General features: G+C 39.0%; 4 non-coding genes and 1 pseudogene across 4 annotated transcripts; all 5 read right to left on the bottom strand.

Moving 5' to 3' along the window:
• LOC127010565 (large subunit ribosomal RNA) lies at positions 1-9,444 on the bottom strand (annotated as a pseudogene).
• A 402-nt stretch (positions 9,445-9,846) lies between these two features.
• LOC127010574 (5.8S ribosomal RNA) lies at positions 9,847-10,025 on the bottom strand. The gene has a single exon (XR_007763312.1). It is a non-coding gene; the product is annotated as a 5.8S ribosomal RNA (ribosomal RNA).
• Positions 10,026-11,228: 1,203 nt separating this feature from the next.
• Positions 11,229-13,223, bottom strand: LOC127010517 (small subunit ribosomal RNA). Its single transcript, XR_007763273.1, has one exon. It is a non-coding gene; the product is annotated as a small subunit ribosomal RNA (ribosomal RNA).
• A 5,694-nt stretch (positions 13,224-18,917) lies between these two features.
• Positions 18,918-22,888, bottom strand: LOC127010551 (large subunit ribosomal RNA). The gene has a single exon (XR_007763307.1). It is a non-coding gene; the product is annotated as a large subunit ribosomal RNA (ribosomal RNA).
• Positions 22,889-23,290: 402 nt separating this feature from the next.
• Positions 23,291-23,469, bottom strand: LOC127010563 (5.8S ribosomal RNA). Its single transcript, XR_007763311.1, has one exon. It is a non-coding gene; the product is annotated as a 5.8S ribosomal RNA (ribosomal RNA).
• Positions 23,470-23,519: the final 50 nt, after the last annotated feature.

Below are 23,519 nucleotides of genomic sequence, written 5' to 3'. Positions count from 1 at the left end.
TCGAATCATCAAGCAAAGGATAAGCTTCAGTGGATCGCAGTATGGCAGCTGCTCAACCACTTACAACACCTTGCCTGTTACAAAAGTCGTTTACAATTGATTCTAGGCTTTGTCATTGTATTAAATAATGCTTTTATATGTAACTAGCGCGGCATCAGGTGATCAAAGATCCTCCCAATTTACTATGTTACAAATTACATTGGCATCACATCCATTGTCGTTTAAAAAGTAAATTATAAACTTTAAATGGTTTAGAAGCCATACAATGCAAATTGCCCCTTATTTATCATTGCAGTCCAGCACGGATACGACCTTAGAGGCGTTCAGGCATAATCCAACGGACGTAGCGTCATACCACTGTTCGCTCGAACAAGTATTGTGCCATTGGTCCGTACCTGCGGTTCCTCTCGTACTACGCAGGAATGCTGTCGCAACAACGTTTTGTCATTAGTAGGGTAAAACTAACCTGTCTCACGACGGTCTAAACCCAGCTCACGTTCCCTTGCATGGGTGAACAATCCAACGCTTGGTGAATTTTGCTTCACAATGATAGGAAGAGCCGACATCGAAGGATCAAAAAGCGACGTCGCTATGAACGCTTGGCCGCCACAAGCCAGTTATCCCTATGGTAACTTTTCTGACACCTCTTGTTAAAAACTCTTTAAACCAAAAGGATCGATAGGCCGAGCTTTTGCTGTCCCTGTGTGTACTGAACACCGAGATCAAGTCAGCATTTGCCCTTTTGCTCTATGTGTGGTTTCTGTCCGCACTGAGCTGGCCTTGGGACACCTCCGTTATTATTTGAGAGATGTACCGCCCCAGTCAAACTCCCTACCTGGCAATGTCCTTGAATTGGATCATACCTGAGTAATTGGAGTTATACCAAATTTTCAAATCAAAAATACATAAATGCACCGTTTTATTAAAGAATTTGTTTGCGATTATATAACAAACTCGTGATACTTTGATCAAGAAGCTTGCATCAAAACCCAATACCATAAGATATAATAAATATATCCGTATAATGGCTAGGAAATGATACACGTTCCATTTAATCAAGTAAGTAAGGAAACAATAAGAGTAGTGGTATTTCATTGGCGATACCAAACCGAGGTCTAATATCTCCCACTTATTCTACACCTCTTATGTCTCCTTACACTGCCAGATTAGAGTCAAGCTCAAAAGGGTCTTCTTTCCCCGCTAATTATTCCAAGCCCGTTCCCTTGGCTGTGGTTTCGCTAGATAGTAGATAGGGACAGGTGTGTCTCGGATCCCTCCGAACTTATTTAACGTGACGTGTTCCGCACTGAAGGGATTACAGCCACGGCATTCTAATATACCCACAAGGGAGTATATAATGCAAGGGTCTGGGTTAAGCGCCAAACCAACGCCCTGGACTAGAAGCTATAGCTATGTACATAGCAACCACCCCAGTAGCAATTTAAGTACTTGCTTGTCGGGCAAGCACTCCCCCTTGCATAGGGGCGAGATCTATCTAAAATCTCTACTGTTCTTTGGGTCGCAGCACCCGAGTTGTATTAACGCAACATCCACGTCGAGCCCGGGGACTCTACCCGCGATATAGGTGTCAACCACAGCCACCACGAAACTCCCACAAGGGGGCCGACCTCAATGAGTAGCCTTGGAGAACCACTCAACCCGTGGCACCGAAATTTCAGGCTCGGTGGGCCTCACCCCTTCAGCTCCGACAAGCTCGGATGGGGCAACCATGTCATATTAGTCGCCTCCTACGACAAGCAATGACAAGCTGTGGCAGTATTCTTCGCCGTTGCCACACGGCAAGGGGGTTTTGGGACTATTGTCCCGGCGCCTGCGGTTCATCCCTCGTCGCTTCCATCCTACGCCTCGAGAAGGCAGCATCAGCAAAAGCTCCTAGGAGACGCATCCGTTCTGGGGTCTCGACTACTCCTGCGACGTTCCATCGTTCTTGGACTCGAACAATGCCAAGGGCATCCAAGTCACGCAAATCGCTATAGAGGCGGCACTCACATAGTACGTGAAGCCAGTCCTCACTCTCCTCTCCACATGAGCATGCGGTTGTGGTGCTGAGGGTTCTACCATGGAGGAAAGCGTTGAACGACCCGTGTCCTGTCAGCAAGAATCCGGCTCTTAAGGTGAAGACAAAGTCCTTCCTCTTGTAGACGAACGCTGCCTCTGGGAAAAACTGGCGAGTCACAAAACCGTGAGCCGCTTGGTCCCATCTGAGTTGCCACTCATTTAGCAGACATTCGTCTAGCAGAGCCATCTTGGATTTCCAGTCCAACACAGACAAGTCCTGTCCATAGAGCCAGTCGCTCTCGTCCAGGGGAACGTGCTTTCTGAGCTTAAACTTCACTGCCATCCTGTGAGCATCTAAATCCATTGGAGGAGCACCAGCAAGCACCTGCAGTGCCACCGTGGACACTGTGCGGCATACCGGTAGGCATCCTAATAGGATGGTCCTCTGGCACGAGGTGAGGAGTCTTAAGGACTTGCCCTTGCTCGCCGCCTTGTACCAGACCGAGGCACCGAAGAGTGCACAGGGGACCATGAGTCCGCTGTATATCGTCCTCTTAGCACGGGAGCTGAGCCCCCAATCGACTCGGAGCACCCGTGCTAGCCCTCCGGCAACTCCAGCCAGCCGATCTCTGAGAGCAGAGATATGCGGGAGAAAGCTCATCCGCTCGCCGACTAAGATGCCAAGGTACCGGCATTTGGTGACGTATGGCAGGCTTGCTCCAGCAAACCGTACGGTCGGTCTCCTAGTGTCTGAAAGATTCCCTTTCAGCAACATGATTGCCGTCTTGCTGGTTGACACACTCACTCCAACCTCAGCTCCCCAGGCTCCCACGATGTCCATCAACTGCTCGCCCTTTCGCTCCAGATCGGCACGGGAATTCCCATCGACGAAAAGTAGCAAGTCATCTGCAAACGCGCTCAGAGCACAATGTGGCTCCAGGCGCTGAAGCAGCACATCCATCAGTAGGTTCCAAATAAATGGACCACTGACGGACCCTTGCGGGCAGCCCCGTGTAACCGACACTGTGGCCGCTTCGTAACTGCTGATGATACTGGCACTTCGACCGGAGAAATAACTTTTCCACAAGTCTATCTCTCGACAGCCGACGTCGATAAGCCGATCCAGCACCGCGTTCCACTCAACATTGTCGAAGGCACCCTTGAAATCAACAAAGATTCCCAGCACCCTCCTCTCGCGGCTGGTGGAAACGGTGTTTTTAGCGTGCATCCACGCATCCTCAACGCAGCGTCCAGGCCGAAATCCAAATTGCCATCTGCAGCCATCCGGTAGCACATCCTTCAGTCGATTCACCATGATCCCTTCCAGCACCTTTCCGAACACTGGCAAAAGGCATATGCCACGATAAGAGGCAGGATCGCTCCTGTCCTTATCTGGCCCCTTTACCAGCGGTATCACTCTCGGGTGTTTCCACTCGGCAGGAAAATATCCTTCCGAGAGGCATCGAGAGTACAACTTCGTCAGGTGCTGAGGGATAGCACGCCATACCTCCTTGACGATCCCACCCGTGATGCCGTCCATTCCCGGCGATCGCCGGCTTCTCAGCTTCGCGACGCTGGTTGCCACCTCGAAGGCTTCGAGGGTCGGTGGAGCAGCAGGAGTTATACCCTCACGCACTGTGGATTCCGCAACAGGGAAGAAGTTGCGGAGGAGTATATCTGCGCAGTCGTGCCATGTCGTAAGTAGCGCGCCGTTCGACCTAAGACATCCAAGATCGGTTGTCTTTTTCCGGCCTCGGCATATTCGGTAGGCGTGCCCCCATGGATCATCCTTGTGCCGTCCCACGAAGTCCCGCCAGTTTTGTTCCTTTGTCATCAGGATAAGCTTCTTATACTGGCCTGAGGCAAGCCTTAATCCAGCGGCAAGTCGCTCAACATCGCCGGTGCCACTCCGACGAGCTGCCTGCAGCCTGCGCCTCAGTCTCCTGACCTCTTGGCGCTTGGTACTCAGTTCAGGATTCCACCATATTACGTTTCCCCTTGCTGCAGGTATCCTGCGCCCTATTACCCTGTCGCACACTTCGTGTACGATGGAGCGAAGGGCTGACACATGATCATCCAACGGCGATTCCTCCAGTTCCTCGAGACATTCAGCTACATCCCTTAGTTCTACTCTGAATCTTCGCCAACTTGCATTGGAGAGCCTCCATTGCGGTACCGGAGCTAGGCTCTCAACGGTACTGCTTGGATCTGGAGTAACCTCAACAGTGATGATGTTGTGGTCACTCAGCTCCCAGAAGTCAACTCTCCATTCGTATGTTGCCCACACACGCGCTGCTTCGTTGGTGAAGGTCACGTCGATATCACTTCTGGAGCGGTGATTATCGAACGTGAACACCTGGCTGGCCGTATTAAGCACACAGACACCGCTTGCGATGATCCACTCGTCCATGTGCTGTCCCCGTTCGCGATTCAGACGGTCTCCAGAGTTAGCTGGAGTTTTGCTGAACCACATCGGGGAAACCGCATTCGCATCAAGTCCGAGGATTGTCGGTGTCCTGCTGGCTAGCAGCAGAACCGTATCCAGGTAGTCAGTGTAGGGCTGCAGGGCAGCTGAGTACTGGCAGTATACGGAGGACAGAAAAATGGTGCCGTATTTTCCTGTGACACTCACGCACACTCCATAATCCGTCGTCAATGTCTCGATGGGCATGCAGATGGCAGACGGGTCGTCCACGATGATGGCAGCTTTCTTCCTTTTGTCAGCGAAGATTCTCATGCCTCCAGGGAGTCCAGTGAGACGCTTGCCTGCGTCCACATAGGGCTCCTGAATGAGTGCGAACAGGTGGCCAGCATCTCTCATCCGCTTTGCAAGCTCGATGACAGCGCAACGGCCTCGACCACAATTCGCTTGGATGAAGCTGAACATGTTAATGTCTAGCTTGCACCCTGGCTAGCACAGCGCTATATATCGGGCATCCAACCGAGAGCATATAGTGCCCCGAGGGTAGCCCTTTATGGCGGCAGTTACGGCAGTCCACCGCATTTTTGCACTTCGCCGCGACGTGGTCGTTCTGTCCGCACTGGCGGCAGACCTGATTTTCTCTAGCGTACCGACACTCGCTGACTTTGTGGTCAAAACCAAGGCATCGGTGGCACGCATAGGTGCGCACTTGAGAGCGGCAGCGGTAAGAGAACCACTTGATATACACCCTCCCGCTTTCGAGAACGGCCAAAGCCTGATCATCTACTTCCAGCGTCACGTTTATAGTGGCGCTGTTAGCTGCTGACCAGGGCTTGGTCGCCAGGACTACCGCCTTCTGGAACTCCTTCAGCGACATCTCCTCGAAGTTTTTCTCTTTTAACTCCATCATGAACTCATCCGGCGTCACAGTGGTGTCCACATCCTGTACCGTCACCCTGGGTTTTGCGGCAGTGTTTTTGGACACCTTAAGGCCCACCTCAGCGAATTTTGCGGAGGCAACGATTTTCGACATCTCCGCCTGCGATGGCGTGCGAATAATCGCGCCGCCCCGCTTCAACTCTCGCACCTCATGCACTCTGACGCCCAAAGCAGGCGCTACCTCTTTGCGGACCTTGTCCGCAATTTGCCTCCCTGATAAGGCCGGATCATCACATGCAACGACTGCCGACCAGGTCTCCCGGATTTTCCGCGGTGCGGCTACAGGGGCATAGGGGGCGACAGGGGCAGCAGGTGAGGCGATAAGGTGCGCGCCTCTAGCAGCGGCGGCTGCGTATGAGACGGCCGAGGCAACCGGTGCCTGCTTCTTAAGGCGGTCCTCAAGCACTCCAATCCGTATAAGGAGGGCTGCAACAACCTCCTCGTAGCGGTTGGCTACGGACTGCACCTTCACATTTGTGGCCGGGTTGGCATAGGAGACCATGAACATCCTACCGATCTCCGATCGGATGTCCCCCATCTCGGCAGCGACGGCACCATTACCTCTCCACTCCCTATCCGAGAAGGATTTTAGAGGACTGGCTGGTGCAACGAAGGTCTTCTCGTGTTCAGCAGAGGATGCAGCAGCGGCGGGGGCTGCGGGAGCGGCAGGGGCTGCGGCAAGGGCAGCGACAGGGGCAGCGGCAGCGGCAGCAGCAGGGGCAGCGGCAGCGGCAGCGGCAGCGGCAGGGGCTGTCGCAGTGTCAGCGGCAGTTGCATCCAGTGCCATCAACTTGCACCTAGAGGCGTCCCTCAGCGGCGCTTTATTGCGCTTACCTCTGGGTCGTCCTCTGCCCCCACTGCTTCCCCTACTACTAGCACTCTCACTGCCAGAATCTCCAACATCCATTTTGGGTGGCGCCATCCGCCGGTTATCGGCAGTTCCAACCCAAAAGCTTTTCCACCAAGGACTTACCCCTTTATTATCAGCTGGTCGGAAAGCTCTATCAGCTGATCAGCTGATAAAAGTTTAGCGATGACACAAACCGCACAGCTGTTTTAGGCAAAATGTGCCTAAATAAGCCTAACGCCTCTCTCAAGAGAGCGCCTCTCTCGTGACACACGTGGCGCAATGGAAAATTTCCAATGGGAAAAACCCAATTTCACCCGGTTTCACCACTTTTACACAGGGAAAACACGCGCACTGGGTTCGCAGGCACAAAACACGAATTTTCGTGCTGTTTCTAGCTTCGTATCTGGTCTCTATCAGTCAATATTGGCTACACTCGCGGAGCGTACGGAAAACACGTCTGTTCGCACGAGCAATCTAACACCGACTGAGTAGATAGGGACAGTAGGAATCTCGTTAATCCATTCATGCGCGTCACTAATTAGATGACGAGGCATTTGGCTACCTTAAGAGAGTCATAGTTACTCCCGCCGTTGACCCGCGCTTACTTGAATTTCTTCACTTTGACATTCAGAGCACTGGGCAGAAATCACATTGTGTCAACACCCGCTAGGGCCATCACAATGCTTTGTTTTAATTAGACAGTCGGATTCCCCAAGTCCGTGCCAGTTCTGAATTGATTGTTAATTGATAATCGTTATAATTAATAAGAACTAATTGGTTTAACCCAATTAGTATTCTTAAAAATTTTAGCAAGAAAGTTCCACAATTGGCTACGTAACTAAACTATCCGGGGAACAAGTAACTAACATAAATGCTAGAAACTCTATTTACCCAGAACGAGCACATAAACCATGTTATTGTTTCCCAATCAAGCCCGACTATCTCAATCTTCAGAGCCAATCCTTATCCCGAAGTTACGGATCTAATTTGCCGACTTCCCTTACCTACATTATTCTATCGACTAGAGACTCTTCACCTTGGAGACCAGCTGCGGATATTGGTACGGCCTGTTGAGAAGTTTGCGTGTCCCCACCATAAATTTTCAAGGTCCGAGGAGAAAATATCGACACAACAGTATATGTCATGCTCTTCTAGCCCATCTACCATATCTCTCTGCGAAAGACTTCCATGGTAGTACGGCTATAAAACAGAAAAGAAAACTCTTCCGATATCTTTCGACGGCTTCTTTATGGTCGTTCCTGTTGCCAGGATGAGCACGAGGCCCATATTTAATAACAAACGGATACTCAACAGGTTACGGAATTGGAACCGTATTCCCTTTCGTTCAAAATTATTCAAGTATATTAATTTAGCTAGATTTTATATAATATATATATTTGTTTGGCATTTGTATTTTACTTGAAAATTTTCGGCTTTCGCCTTGAACTTAGGACCGACTAACTCGTGATCAACCACTGTTCACACGAAACCCTTCTCCACTTCAGTCCTCCAAGGTCTCATTCGATTATTTGCTACTACCACCAAGATCTGTACCAATGGCAGCTCCATGCAGGCTTACGCCAAACACTTCTACGCATACCATTGTACCTTCCTACTCACTAAAGTTTCAAAATTTATATTACAAGTAATATAAATCATCTACTTTAGCGGTAATGTATAGGTATACAACTTAAGCGCCATCCATTTTAAGGGCTAGTTGCTTCGGCAGGTGAGTTGTTACACACTCCTTAGCGGATTTCGACTTCCATGATCACCGTCCTGCTGTTTTAAGCAACCAACGCCTTTCATGGTATCTGCATGAGTTGTTAATTTGGGCACCGTAACATTACGTTTGGTTCATCCCACAGCGCCAGTTCTGCTTACCAAAAGTGGCCCACTGGGCACATTATATCATAACCTTGAACTTCATATCAAGAAAGTTAAGGTTCTTACCCATTTAAAGTTTGAGAATAGGTTAAGATCGTTTCGACCCTAAGGCCTCTAATCATTCGCTTTACCAGATAAGATTATTTTATATAATATTAAAATGCACCAGCTATCCTGAGGGAAACTTCGGAAGGAACCAGCTACTAGATGGTTCGATTGGTCTTTCGCCCCTATACTCAATTCTGACAATCGATTTGCACGTCAGAACTGTTTCGGTCTTCCATCAGGGTTTCCCCTGACTTCAACCTGATCAAGTATAGTTCACCATCTTTCGGGTCACAGCATATATGCTCAAGGTACGTTCCAGTTAGAGGCATAAATAATATAAATATCATTATACATAACTATATAGAACGCCCCGGGATTGTGTTAATTAGCTATAAATAGTTAAAAAACTAATCCCATTATTAGTCAAGTTAATTACGCTATTAGGTTTATATCCCAATAACTTGCACATATGTTAGACTCCTTGGTCCGTGTTTCAAGACGGGTCCCGAAGGTATCCTGAATCTTTCGCATTGTTAATCCTACAAGTGCATATAATAAACACAAAAATCAATGATAATTATGCCATTATATAATTCCGAAAAATTAACGCACTGTATTCATATAAATCTATCAGCACTTTATCAAATTAATAACATTTATTCTGTGTTAAAATGCAAGCAAATTAATTTGAATAAACTATAAGTTATATTTTATGATAAATTTGGTATGCTAATAGATTACAATGTCCTTATATGGAAAAAATGCACACTATTATCATAATATTGTTTAAATATTACAATTCTAATGATGAATTTTCCATAACGGATATTCAGGTTCATCGGGCTTAACCTCTAAGCAGTTTCACGTACTGTTTAACTCTCTATTCAGAGTTCTTTTCAACTTTCCCTCACGGTACTTGTTTACTATCGGTCTCATGGTTATATTTAGTTTTAGATGGAGTTTACCACCCACTTAGTGCTGCACTATCAAGCAACACGACTCTTTGGAAACATCATCTAGTAATCATTAACGTTATACGGGCCTGGCACCCTCTATGGGTAAATGGCCTCATTTAAGAAGGACTTAAATCGTTAATTTCTCATACTAGAATATTGACGCTCCATACACTGCATCTCACATTTGCCATATAGACAAAGTGACTTAGTGCTGAACTGATTTCTTTTCGCTCGCCGCTACTAAGAAAATCCTTGTTAGTTTCTTTTCCTCCCCTAATTAATATGCTTAAATTCAGGGGGTAATCCCATATGAGTTGAGGTTGTGTATAACTTTTATATGCAATTAATTCTTTATATATAATGATAAAACATTTTATTAAATTCGTTATATTAATAATATCTGTATATAAATGGCATTTGTTTGATTTAACGAATCAACGAAGAACAATAATATTGTCAACGGTTTTCTATTTTCTAATCATTAATAAGAGACAATTCTAGATAAATTTTTATGCTAGACATTTCTCAGTATCATTTGATTGAAAAAGAAAATATTTCTCTTCGTTTTTCACATTCAAATTATTTACTAATGTGAGATAATGTTTTTCATATATTTTTTAATATTATGAATAAAATAATTAAATTATTATTATCCAATAATATACCATATGCTTATAAAATTTCATTATAAAATTTGTATAAGCAACTTAATTAGCATAGTCTTACAACCCTCAACCATATGTAGTCCAAGCAGCACTATAAAATTAATTAAAGTACATAACAGCATGGACTGCGATATGCGTTCAAAATGTCGATGTTCATGTGTCCTGCAGTTCACACGATGACGCACAGTTTGCTGCGTTCTTCATCGACCCATGAGCCGAGTGATCCACCGCTTAGAGTTTTATAAATTGGTTTCTTAATTTTGTCAAATATGTTTTTATTGAAAGAAATTAAAAATACACCATTTTACTGGCATATATCAATTCCTTCAATAAATTTATTTTTATACCTAAAACGAATGCTGCGAAATGTCTTAGTTTTATATAACCAATATATATCAAAGTATTTCTTTTTAAATTGCATTTATTGTAAATAAATATATATATATATATATTAATACTTTTTTAGCGATATAAATTGAAATTTATATAAAACATTAACCTGTATAAAACCAGGTACAACATTGTACATTTTAGGTTGTTGCATTATCCAATGTATGCGCATAACTGAGATGAACAATACATATCGCAACGCGTGTATATTATGATCCATATACACACAGTATTTTAATTGTGTTTATATACAATAATAATTTAATATTATTATTTTAATAATTCGATTTGCTTGTTCGAATTTTTATTTGTTTGTTTTGGCTGCTTATTATTTCTCTCATATGTATTAAATACAATATATAATTTTAATATTTGCATTATTTCGATTTGCTTGTTCGAAATTTCATTTGATCTATATTAGATCATATACATTTTGGCAATTCATATTTTATTTGTATTACTATAATGTATTTATTATAATATAAACAAATATTTTATTAACGGTAAGGATATACAATAATAATTTAATATTATTATTTTAATAATTCGATTTGCTTGTTCGAATTTTTATTTGTTTGCTTTGGCTGCTTATTATTTCTCTCATATGTATTAAATACAATATATAATTTTAATATTTGCATTATTTCGATTTGCTTGTTCGAAATTTTATTTGATCTATATTAGATCTCATATACATTTTGGCAATTCATATTTTATTTGTATTATTATAATGTATTTATTATAATATAAACAAATATTTTATTAACGGTAAGGATATACAATAATAATTTAATATTATTATTTTAATAATTCGATTTGCTTGTTCGAATTTTTATTTGTTTGCTTTGGCTGCTTATTAATTTCTCTCATATGTATTAAATACAATATATAATTTTAATATTTGCATTATTTCGATTTGCTTGTTCGAAATTTCATTTGATCTATAATAGATCTCATATACATTTTGGCAATTCATATTTTATTTGTAATACTATAATGTATTTATTATAATATAAACAAATATTTTATTAACGGTAAGGATATTAAAACATTAATGATCCTTCCGCAGGTTCACCTACGGAAACCTTGTTACGACTTTTACTTCCTCTAAATAATCAAGTTCGGTCAACTTTTGCGAAACAACCGTAACACGCAAGGCGTCACAGTGATCACGTCCGGAGACCTCACTAAATAATTCAATCGGTAGTAGCGACGGGCGGTGTGTACAAAGGGCAGGGACGTAATCAATGCGAGTTAATGACTCACACTTACTGGGAATTCCAAGTTCATGTGAACAGTTTCAGTTCACAATCCCAAGCATGAAAGTGGTTCAGCGGTTTACCCGGACCTCTCGGTCTAGGAAATACACGTTGATACTTTCATTGTAGCGCGCGTGCAGCCCAGGACATCTAAGGGCATCACAGACCTGTTATTGCTCAATCTCATTATTGCTAGACGCAATTTGTCCATTTAAGAAGCTAGTGTCCTTATAATGGGACAAACCAACAGGTACGGCTCCACTTATATAAACACATTCAAACACAATAAACATTTTACTGCCACCATGAATGAAGGCTATATAAGCTTCAACACCATAATCCTGAAGATATCTATTTAATATATTTGAGTCTCGTTCGTTATCGGAATTAACCAGACAAATCACTCCACGAACTAAGAACGGCCATGCACCACCACCCATAGATTCGAGAAAGAGCTATCAATCTGTCTTACACACTTATGTTCGGACCTGGTAAGTTTTCCCGTGTTGAGTCAAATTAAGCCGCAGGCTCCACTCCTGGTGGTGCCCTTCCGTCAATTCCTTTAAGTTTCAGCTTTGCAACCATACTTCCCCCGGAGCCCAAAAGCTTTGGTTTCCCGGGAAGCGACTGAGAGAGCCATAAAAGTAGCTACACCCAATTGCTAGCTGGCATCGTTTATGGTTAGAACTAGGGCGGTATCTGATCGCCTTCGAACCTCTAACTTTCGTTCTTGATTAATGAAAACATCTTTGGCAAATGCTTTCGCTTAAGTTAGTCTTACGACGGTCCAAGAATTTCACCTCTCGCGTCGTAATACTAATGCCCCCAAACTGCTTCTATTAATCATTACCTCTTGATCTGAAAACCAATGAAAGCAGAACAGAGGTCTTATTTCATTATCCCATGCACAGAATATTCAGGCATTTGAAGCCTGCTTTAAGCACTCTAATTTGTTCAAAGTAATTGTACCGGCCCACAATAACACTCGTTTAAGAGCACTAATGCAGGTTTTTAAATAGGAGGAACATATGAAAAAATACAAGTATCTAAGCACATGTAAGAACTCCACCGGTAATACGCTTACATACATAAAGGTATAGTACTAACCACAATTGTAAGTTGTACTACCCGTATGAAGCACAAGTTCAACTACGAACGTTTTAACCGCAACAACTTTAATATACGCTATTGGAGCTGGAATTACCGCGGCTGCTGGCACCAGACTTGCCCTCCAATTGGTCCTTGTTAAAGGATTTAAAGTGTACTCATTCCAATTACAGGGCCTCGGATATGAGTCCTGTATTGTTATTTTTCGTCACTACCTCCCCGAGCTGGGAGTGGGTAATTTACGCGCCTGCTGCCTTCCTTAGATGTGGTAGCCGTTTCTCAGGCTCCCTCTCCGGAATCGAACCCTGATTCCCCGTTACCCGTTGCAACCATGGTAGTCCTAGATACTACCATCAAAAGTTGATAGGGCAGACATTTGAAAGATCTGTCGTCGGTACAAGACCATACGATCTGCATGTTATCTAGAGTTCAACCAATATAACGATCTTGCGATCGCTTGGTTTTAGCCTAATAAAAGCACATGTTCCATAAGGTTCATGTTTTAATTGCATGTATTAGCTCTAGAATTACCACAGTTATCCAAGTAACTGTTAACGATCTAAGGAACCATAACTGATATAATGAGCCTTTTGCGGTTTCACTTTTAATTCGTGTGTACTTAGACATGCATGGCTTAATCTTTGAGACAAGCATATAACTACTGGCAGGATCAACCAGAATAATGTTTTTATTCATATTTCATTCATATTTTTTGAATAGAAATTAGCAATATATATGTTGTTATAGATTTTATTTCTATCGAATACGGCCATTTTTATATAGCATTCGTATACGTTTGTTTTCCAATTTATACTTGTTTCGCCACTAATAATAACAAGTTTTTATTGATGTCAAAAAGAATCATATTCTTTATAAACACAATATTTATTTTTCATATATTTTCTTTATATATGCACATTTCATTCTAAAATATCATTTTTGTTCGACATACATAATATATTGTATCCACACATGTACAATTTTTGTTTAACCAATATAAGATATTGAGTTAATCATTTGTATTTTGACGATAAATTTAAAATTTATCTATATATATCCATATAAGTCTCTGGTAATATATAAAATAGAACCGAGTGTATATATATAATTATTACTACTATATTTATTTCTTAAATAATATATACTTATATATTATTTATATATATACTCTTTATTATATATTATATAATTTCTTAAATAACTCTCTTAATAGCTATTTTTTATTATCAACAATATAAGTTGATATTAATATTGAAAATGTATTCATAATTACATTTTTATATTTCTTTGGTAGACTTTTATGTACTATTATTATTTAATAATACACATATAATATAAATCATGTTAGCCTACCTCCTAAAATTAACGATAAAATTCGGAAACAATTTGTTATTCTATGTACAATAGAAACTTGGCCTTTGTTTCAACGTTATTATCTTTGGGCTTAAAATATTAACCGCGGAGCCAAGTCTCGTATTCAAATAAATGAATAAAGAAACAAATTTGACGGATAATATCTTCTCTACTGACATATGTCAATAGCAGACGGCCGGCCCATTGACCATCCTATAGTAGTTTTTGGACACGCTGTCTCCCATTCGGGTATATTCAATTTACTTTGCCACTCACCCATATAGTGTTCTCTTATATAATAAGACAACGCACTTTTATATTCATTATATGGATATATTGCCTTCCTCATATTTGCCACACCACCTATAGTAGTTTTTGGACACGCTGTCTCCCATTCGGGTATATTCAATTTACTTTGCCACTCACCCATATAGTGTTCTCTTATATAATAAGAAAACGCACTTTTATTTTCATTATATGGATATATTGCCTTCCTCATATTTGCCACACCACCTATAGTAGTTTTTGGACACGCTGTCTCCCATTCGGGTATATTCAATTTACTTTGCCACTCACCCATATAGTGTTCTCTTATATAATAAGAAAACGCACTTTTATTTTCATTATATGGATATATTGCCTTCCTCATATTTGCCACACCACCTATAGTAGTTTTTGGACACGCTGTCTCCCATTCGGGTATATTCAATTCTCTTTGCCACTCACCCTTATAGTATTCTCTTATTTAATAAGAATACTAAAATACTTCTCATATTATAGATGTAATCTATTAACTTCTCAATATCCATACGGTTTATGTATGGTATTGACAAAATCCTATGCATTTGCATAAGATTTATTTTGCCACAATTTATAGTACTAGTGCCGCCCTCACTAGGTATAAATATCTCATTTCGCTAGTAGTGTATGGGCAAATTCTACTAGCTATTCTCATAAATATGTCACTTATATGCCATATCTATACAATTCATGCACTTTTATATGTATATTTGCTATATTATACATTATTATGCCTTATAGGTATTATACCTATAAGCCACATCCATACGATTGCTTAATATAAATATATGTATAATTTTTTATACATATTTTTTTTTTATTTATGTATGGTTTTTTATTCATATCCATATACTGTATTCACTTTTATATGGATATGATTGGCGTTTTATATAGTATTGACAAAATCATAAGTTTGACCAATACGAGGAGAGGTCCGCCAACGACCACCTCCCTATAGGTGTTTTTGGACACGCTGTCTCCCATTCGACTGCTTACTATACTAGGGGCTACCCGCTCCGTATGATATTCTCTCATATAACAAGAGAATGCAAGAAATATTCGTATTTTATGAATATAATCCATTTATTTTTCAATATCCATACGTTTTACTTAGTTTTTTGTACGGTATTGACAAAATCCTATGCATTTGCATAAGATTTATTTTGCCACAATTTATAGTACTAGTGCCGCCCTCACTAGGTATAAATATCTCATTTCGCTAGTAGTGTATGGGGAAATTCTACTAGCTATTCTCATAAATATGTCACTTATATGCCATATCTATACAATTCATGCACTTTTATATGTATATTTGCTATATTATACATTATTATGCCTTATAGGTATTATACCTATAAGCCACATCCATACGATTGCTTAATATAAATATATGTATAATTTTTTATACATATTTTTTTTTATTTATGTATGGTTTTTTATTCATATCCATATACTGTATTCACTTTTATATGGATATGATTGGCGTTTTATATAGTATTGACAAAATCATAAGTTTGACCAATACGAGGAGAGGTCCGCCAACGACCACCTCCCTATAGGTGTTTTTGGACACGCTGTCTCCCATTCGACTGCTTACTATACTAGGGGCTACCCGCTCCGTATGATATTCTCTCATATAACAAGAGAATGCAAGAAATATTCGTATTTTATGAATATAATCCATTTATTTTTCAATATCCATACGTTTTACTTAGTTTTTTGTACGGTATTGACAAAATCCTATGCATTTGCATAAGATTTATTTTGCCACAATTTATAGTACTAGTGCCGCCCTCACTAGGTATAAATATCTCATTTCGCTAGTAGTGTATGGGCAAATTCTACTAGCTATTCTCATAAATATGTCACTTATATGCCATATCTATACAATTCATGCACTTTTATATGTATATTTGCTATATTATACATTATTATGCCTTATAGGTATTATACCTATAAGCCACATCCATACGATTGCTTAATATAAATATATGTATAATTTTTTATACATATTTTTTTTTATTTATGTATGGTTTTTTATTCATATCCATATACTGTATTCACTTTTATATGGATATGATTGGCGTTTTATATAGTATTGACAAAATCATAAGTTTGACCAATACGAGGAGAGGTCCGCCAACGACCACCTCCCTATAGGTGTTTTTGGACACGCTGTCTCCCATTCGACTGCTTACTATACTAGGGGCTGCCCGCTCCGTATGATATTCTCTCGTATAACAAGAGAATGCAAGAAATATTCGTATTTTATGAATATAATCCATTTATTTTTCAATATCCATACGTTTTACTTAGTTTTTTGTACGGTATTGACAAAATCCTATGCATTTGCATAAGATTTATTTTGCCACAATTTATAGTACTAGTGCCGCCCTCACTAGGTATAAATATCTCATTTCGCTAGTAGTGTATGGGCAAATTCTACTAGCTATTCTCATAAATGCCTTCTTTATGCCATATCTATACAATTTATGCACTTTTATATGTATATTTGCTAATATTATACATTATTATGCCTTATAGGTATTATACCTATAAGCCATATACATACGATTTCATTTTTTTATTTATATATGGTTTTGTATTTATAACCATATACCGTATTTACTTTTATAAGGATATGATTGGCGTTTTATATAGTATTGACAAAATTATAAGTTTGACAAACACTTTTTTAAGTCTTTTAGTTAAAATTGTCATTTTTAATTGACTATCTAAACACTAGATATATTTGCACATGGAGCAAAGAGTATAAAAATTGGTCGCGTCACTAATAATATCGCGATACATTTTTACTACCATCAAAATACCACATACGTTTATATGTCCTCTTTATTTAATTTGGTTTCTAAACCTCAGGAATAGTTTTAATTATATGTGCGCTCTAAGTTGAATGAATTTCTTGAATCTCTTTACTTGAATTTCTAAGACTTAAAAATATTTATAAATAGATGTCCTATTGCATAATATTTTTTTATCGCTTCACTTATAAAATAACGATCCTGCCTTTCTACCTTTGAATAAACATTCATATAAACATGGAGAAAAAAACGTTCGCGTCACTAACAGTATGTGACGATAAAATTTTGCTAACATTAAAAGGAACATATTTTTATATGTCAACTCTTAGTTGAATTGGTCTATTGCTTAAGATTCTAGACCTTAGGAATATTTTTATATTATATGTTTGCCAATCTTCGCGTCACTAAAAAGATGACGATTCATATTGTTATTATTAGATGGTCGAGTTGTACTTATATTGATATGTTAATCAAATTGGTCTCTTACTTGAAAATCTAGACCTTAGGAATATTTTTATATTATATGTTTGCCAATCTTCGCGTCACTAATAAGATGACGATTCATATTGTTATTATTAGATGGTCGAGTTGTACTTATATTGATATGTTAATCAAATTGGTCTCTTACTTGAAAATCTAGACCTTAGGAATATTTGTATATTATATGTTTGCCAATCTTCGCGTCAGTAATAAGATGACGATTCATATTGTTATTATTAGATGGTCGAGTTGTACTTATATTGATATGTTAATCAAATTGGTCTCTTACTTGAAAATCTAGACCTTAGGAATATTTTTATATTATATGTTTGCCAATCTTCGCGTCACTAATAAGATGACGATTCATATTGTTATTATTAGATGGTCGAGTTGTACTTATATTGATATGTTAATCAAATTGGTCTCTTACTTGAAAATCTAGACCTTAGGAATATTTTTATATTATATGTTTGCCAATCTTCGCGTCACTAATAAGATGACGATTCATATTGTTATTATTAGATGGTCGAGTTGTACTTATATTGATATGTTAATCAAATTGGTCTCTTACTTGAAAATCTAGACCTTAGGAATATTTTTATATTATATGTTTGCCAATCTTCGCGTCACTAATAAGATGACGATTCATATTGTTATTATTAGATGGTCGAGTTGTACTTATATTGATATGTTAATCAAATTGGTCTCTTACTTGAAAATCTAGACCTTAGGAATATTTTTATATTATATGTTTGCCAATCTTCGCGTCACTAATAAGATGACGATTCATATTGTTATTATTAGATGGTCGAGTTGTACTTATATTGATATGTTAATCAAATTGGTCTCTTACTTGAAAATCTAGACCTTAGGAATATTTTTATATTATATGTTTGCCAATCTTCGCGTCACTAATAAGATGACGATTCATATTATTATTAGATGGTCGAGTTGTACTTATATTGATATGTTAATCAAATTGGTCTCTTACTTGAAAATCTAGACCTTAGGAATATTTTTATATTATATGTTTGCCAATCTTCGCGTCACTAATAAGATGACGATTCATATTGTTATTATTAGATGGTCGAGTTGTACTTATATTGATATGTTAATCAAATTGGTCTCTTACTTGAAAATCTAGACCTTAGGAATATTTTTATATTATATGTTTGCCAATCTTCGCGTCACTAATAAGATGACGATTCATATTGTTATTATTAGATGGTCGAGTTGTACTTATATTGATATGTTAATCAAATTGGTCTCTTACTTGAAAATCTAGACCTTAGGAATGTAATATATAAAGGATTAAAAATTCGCCACAAAGCCAAGCAAACAATCAATGCATACAAATAGATTGTTGGTTGAACTTTATATAAGAAGTTCAACACAACAAATAAATTATGCAATTTTATTATCGAATCATCAAGCAAAGGATAAGCTTCAGTGGATCGCAGTATGGCAGCTGCTCAACCACTTACAACACCTTGCCTGTTACAAAAGTCGTTTACAATTGATTCTAGGCTTTGTCATTGTATTAAATAATGCTTTTATATGTAACTAGCGCGGCATCAGGTGATCAAAGATCCTCCCAATTTACTATGTTACAAATTACATTGGCATCACATCCATTGTCGTTTAAAAAGTAAATTATAAACTTTAAATGGTTTAGAAGCCATACAATGCAAATTGCCCCTTATTTATCATTGCAGTCCAGCACGGATACGACCTTAGAGGCGTTCAGGCATAATCCAACGGACGTAGCGTCATACCACTGTTCGCTCGAACAAGTATTGTGCCATTGGTCCGTACCTGCGGTTCCTCTCGTACTACGCAGGAATGCTGTCGCAACAACGTTTTGTCATTAGTAGGGTAAAACTAACCTGTCTCACGACGGTCTAAACCCAGCTCACGTTCCCTTGCATGGGTGAACAATCCAACGCTTGGTGAATTTTGCTTCACAATGATAGGAAGAGCCGACATCGAAGGATCAAAAAGCGACGTCGCTATGAACGCTTGGCCGCCACAAGCCAGTTATCCCTATGGTAACTTTTCTGACACCTCTTGTTAAAAACTCTTTAAACCAAAAGGATCGATAGGCCGAGCTTTTGCTGTCCCTGTGTGTACTGAACACCGAGATCAAGTCAGCATTTGCCCTTTTGCTCTATGTGTGGTTTCTGTCCGCACTGAGCTGGCCTTGGGACACCTCCGTTATTATTTGAGAGATGTACCGCCCCAGTCAAACTCCCTACCTGGCAATGTCCTTGAATTGGATCATACCTGAGTAATTGGAGTTATACCAAATTTTCAAATCAAAAATACATAAATGCACCGTTTTATTAAAGAATTTGTTTGCGATTATATAACAAACTCGTGATACTTTGATCAAGAAGCTTGCATCAAAACCCAATACCATAAGATATAATAAATATATCCGTATAATGGCTAGGAAATGATACACGTTCCATTTAATCAAGTAAGTAAGGAAACAATAAGAGTAGTGGTATTTCATTGGCGATACCAAACCGAGGTCTAATATCTCCCACTTATTCTACACCTCTTATGTCTCCTTACACTGCCAGATTAGAGTCAAGCTCAAAAGGGTCTTCTTTCCCCGCTAATTATTCCAAGCCCGTTCCCTTGGCTGTGGTTTCGCTAGATAGTAGATAGGGACAGTAGGAATCTCGTTAATCCATTCATGCGCGTCACTAATTAGATGACGAGGCATTTGGCTACCTTAAGAGAGTCATAGTTACTCCCGCCGTTGACCCGCGCTTACTTGAATTTCTTCACTTTGACATTCAGAGCACTGGGCAGAAATCACATTGTGTCAACACCCGCTAGGGCCATCACAATGCTTTGTTTTAATTAGACAGTCGGATTCCCCAAGTCCGTGCCAGTTCTGAATTGATTGTTAATTGATAATCGTTATAATTAATAAGAACTAATTGGTTTAACCCAATTAGTATTCTTAAAAATTTTAGCAAGAAAGTTCCACAATTGGCTACGTAACTAAACTATCCGGGGAACAAGTAACTAACATAAATGCTAGAAACTCTATTTACCCAGAACGAGCACATAAACCATGTTATTGTTTCCCAATCAAGCCCGACTATCTCAATCTTCAGAGCCAATCCTTATCCCGAAGTTACGGATCTAATTTGCCGACTTCCCTTACCTACATTATTCTATCGACTAGAGACTCTTCACCTTGGAGACCAGCTGCGGATATTGGTACGGCCTGTTGAGAAGTTTGCGTGTCCCCACCATAAATTTTCAAGGTCCGAGGAGAAAATATCGACACAACAGTATATGTCATGCTCTTCTAGCCCATCTACCATATCTCTCTGCGAAAGACTTCCATGGTAGTACGGCTATAAAACAGAAAAGAAAACTCTTCCGATATCTCTCGACGGCTTCTTTATGGTCGTTCCTGTTGCCAGGATGAGCACGAGGCCCATATTTAATAACAAACGGATACTCAACAGGTTACGGAATTGGAACCGTATTCCCTTTCGTTCAAAATTATTCAAGTATATTAATTTAGCTAGATTTTATATAATATATATATTTGTTTGGCATTTGTATTTTACTTGAAAATTTTCGGCTTTCGCCTTGAACTTAGGACCGACTAACTCGTGATCAACCACTGTTCACACGAAACCCTTCTCCACTTCAGTCCTCCAAGGTCTCATTCGATTATTTGCTACTACCACCAAGATCTGTACCAATGGCAGCTCCATGCAGGCTTACGCCAAACACTTCTACGCATACCATTGTACCTTCCTACTCACTAAAGTTTCAAAATTTATATTACAAGTAATATAAATCATCTACTTTAGCGGTAATGTATAGGTATACAACTTAAGCGCCATCCATTTTAAGGGCTAGTTGCTTCGGCAGGTGAGTTGTTACACACTCCTTAGCGGATTTCGACTTCCATGATCACCGTCCTGCTGTTTTAAGCAACCAACGCCTTTCATGGTATCTGCATGAGTTGTTAATTTGGGCACCGTAACATTACGTTTGGTTCATCCCACAGCGCCAGTTCTGCTTACCAAAAGTGGCCCACTGGGCACATTATATCATAACCTTGAACTTCATATCAAGAAAGTTAAGGTTCTTACCCATTTAAAGTTTGAGAATAGGTTAAGATCGTTTCGACCCTAAGGCCTCTAATCATTCGCTTTACCAGATAAGATTATTTTATATAATATTAAAATGCACCAGCTATTCTGAGGGAAACTTCGGAAGGAACCAGCTACTAGATGGTTCGATTGGTCTTTCGCCCCTATACTCAATTCTGACAATCGATTTGCACGTCAGAACTGTTTCGGTCTTCCATCAGGGTTTCCCCTGACTTCAACCTGATCAAGTATAGTTCACCATCTTTCGGGTCACAGCATATATGCTCAAGGTACGTTCCAGTTAGAGGCATAAATAATATAAATATCATTATACATAACTATATAGAACGCCCCGGGATTGTGTTAATTAGCTATAAATAGTTAAAAAACTAATCCCATTATTAGTCAAGTTAATTACGCTATTAGGTTTATATCCCAATAACTTGCACATATGTTAGACTCCTTGGTCCGTGTTTCAAGACGGGTCCCGAAGGTATCCTGAATCTTTCGCATTGTTAATCCTACAAGTGCATATAATAAACACAAAAATCAATGATAATTATGCCATTATATAATTCCGAAAAATTAACGCACTGTATTCATATAAATCTATCAGCACTTTATCAAATTAATAACATTTATTCTGTGTTAAAATGCAAGCAAATTAATTTGAATAAACTATAAGTTATATTTTATGATAAATTTGGTATGCTAATAGATTACAATGTCCTTATATGGAAAAAATGCACACTATTATCATAATATTGTTTAAATATTACAATTCTAATGATGAATTTTCCATAACGGATATTCAGGTTCATCGGGCTTAACCTCTAAGCAGTTTCACGTACTGTTTAACTCTCTATTCAGAGTTCTTTTCAACTTTCCCTCACGGTACTTGTTTACTATCGGTCTCATGGTTATATTTAGTTTTAGATGGAGTTTACCACCCACTTAGTGCTGCACTATCAAGCAACACGACTCTTTGGAAACATCATCTAGTAATCATTAACGTTATACGGGCCTGGCACCCTCTATGGGTAAATGGCCTCATTTAAGAAGGACTTAAATCGTTAATTTCTCATACTAGAATATTGACGCTCCATACACTGCATCTCACATTTGCCATATAGACAAAGTGACTTAGTGCTGAACTGATTTCTTTTCGCTCGCCGCTACTAAGAAAATCCTTGTTAGTTTCTTTTCCTCCCCTAATTAATATGCTTAAATTCAGGGGGTAGTCCCATATGAGTTGAGGTTGTGTATAACTTTTATATGCAATTAATTCTTTATATATAATGATAAAACATTTTATTAAATTCGTTATATTAATAATATCTGTATATAAATGGCATTTGTTTGATTTAACGAATCAACGAAGAACAATAATATTGTCAACGGTTTTCTATTTTCTAATCATTAATAAGAGACAATTCTAGATAAATTTTTATGCTAGACATTTCTCAGTATCATTTGATTGAAAAAGAAAATATTTCTCTTCGTTTTTCACATTCAAATTATTTACTAATGTGAGATAATGTTTTTCATATATTTTTTAATATTATGAATAAAATAATTAAATTATTATTATCCAATAATATACCATATGCTTATAAAATTTCATTATAAAATTTGTATAAGCAACTTAATTAGCATAGTCTTACAACCCTCAACCATATGTAGTCCAAGCAGCACTATAAAATTAATTAAAGTACATAACAGCATGGACTGCGATATGCGTTCAAAATGTCGATGTTCATGTGTCCTGCAGTTCACACGATGACGCACAGTTTGCTGCGTTCTTCATCGACCCATGAGCCGAGTGATCCACCGCTTAGAGTTTTATAAATTGGTTTCTTAATTTTGTCAAATATGTTTTTATTGAAAGAAAT

This window comes from Drosophila biarmipes, chromosome X (genome assembly GCF_025231255.1).
Source record: "Drosophila biarmipes strain raj3 chromosome X, RU_DBia_V1.1, whole genome shotgun sequence".
NCBI lineage: Eukaryota > Metazoa > Arthropoda > Insecta > Diptera > Drosophilidae > Drosophila > Drosophila biarmipes.
This window is presented reverse-complemented; position numbering and strand designations above follow the sequence as displayed.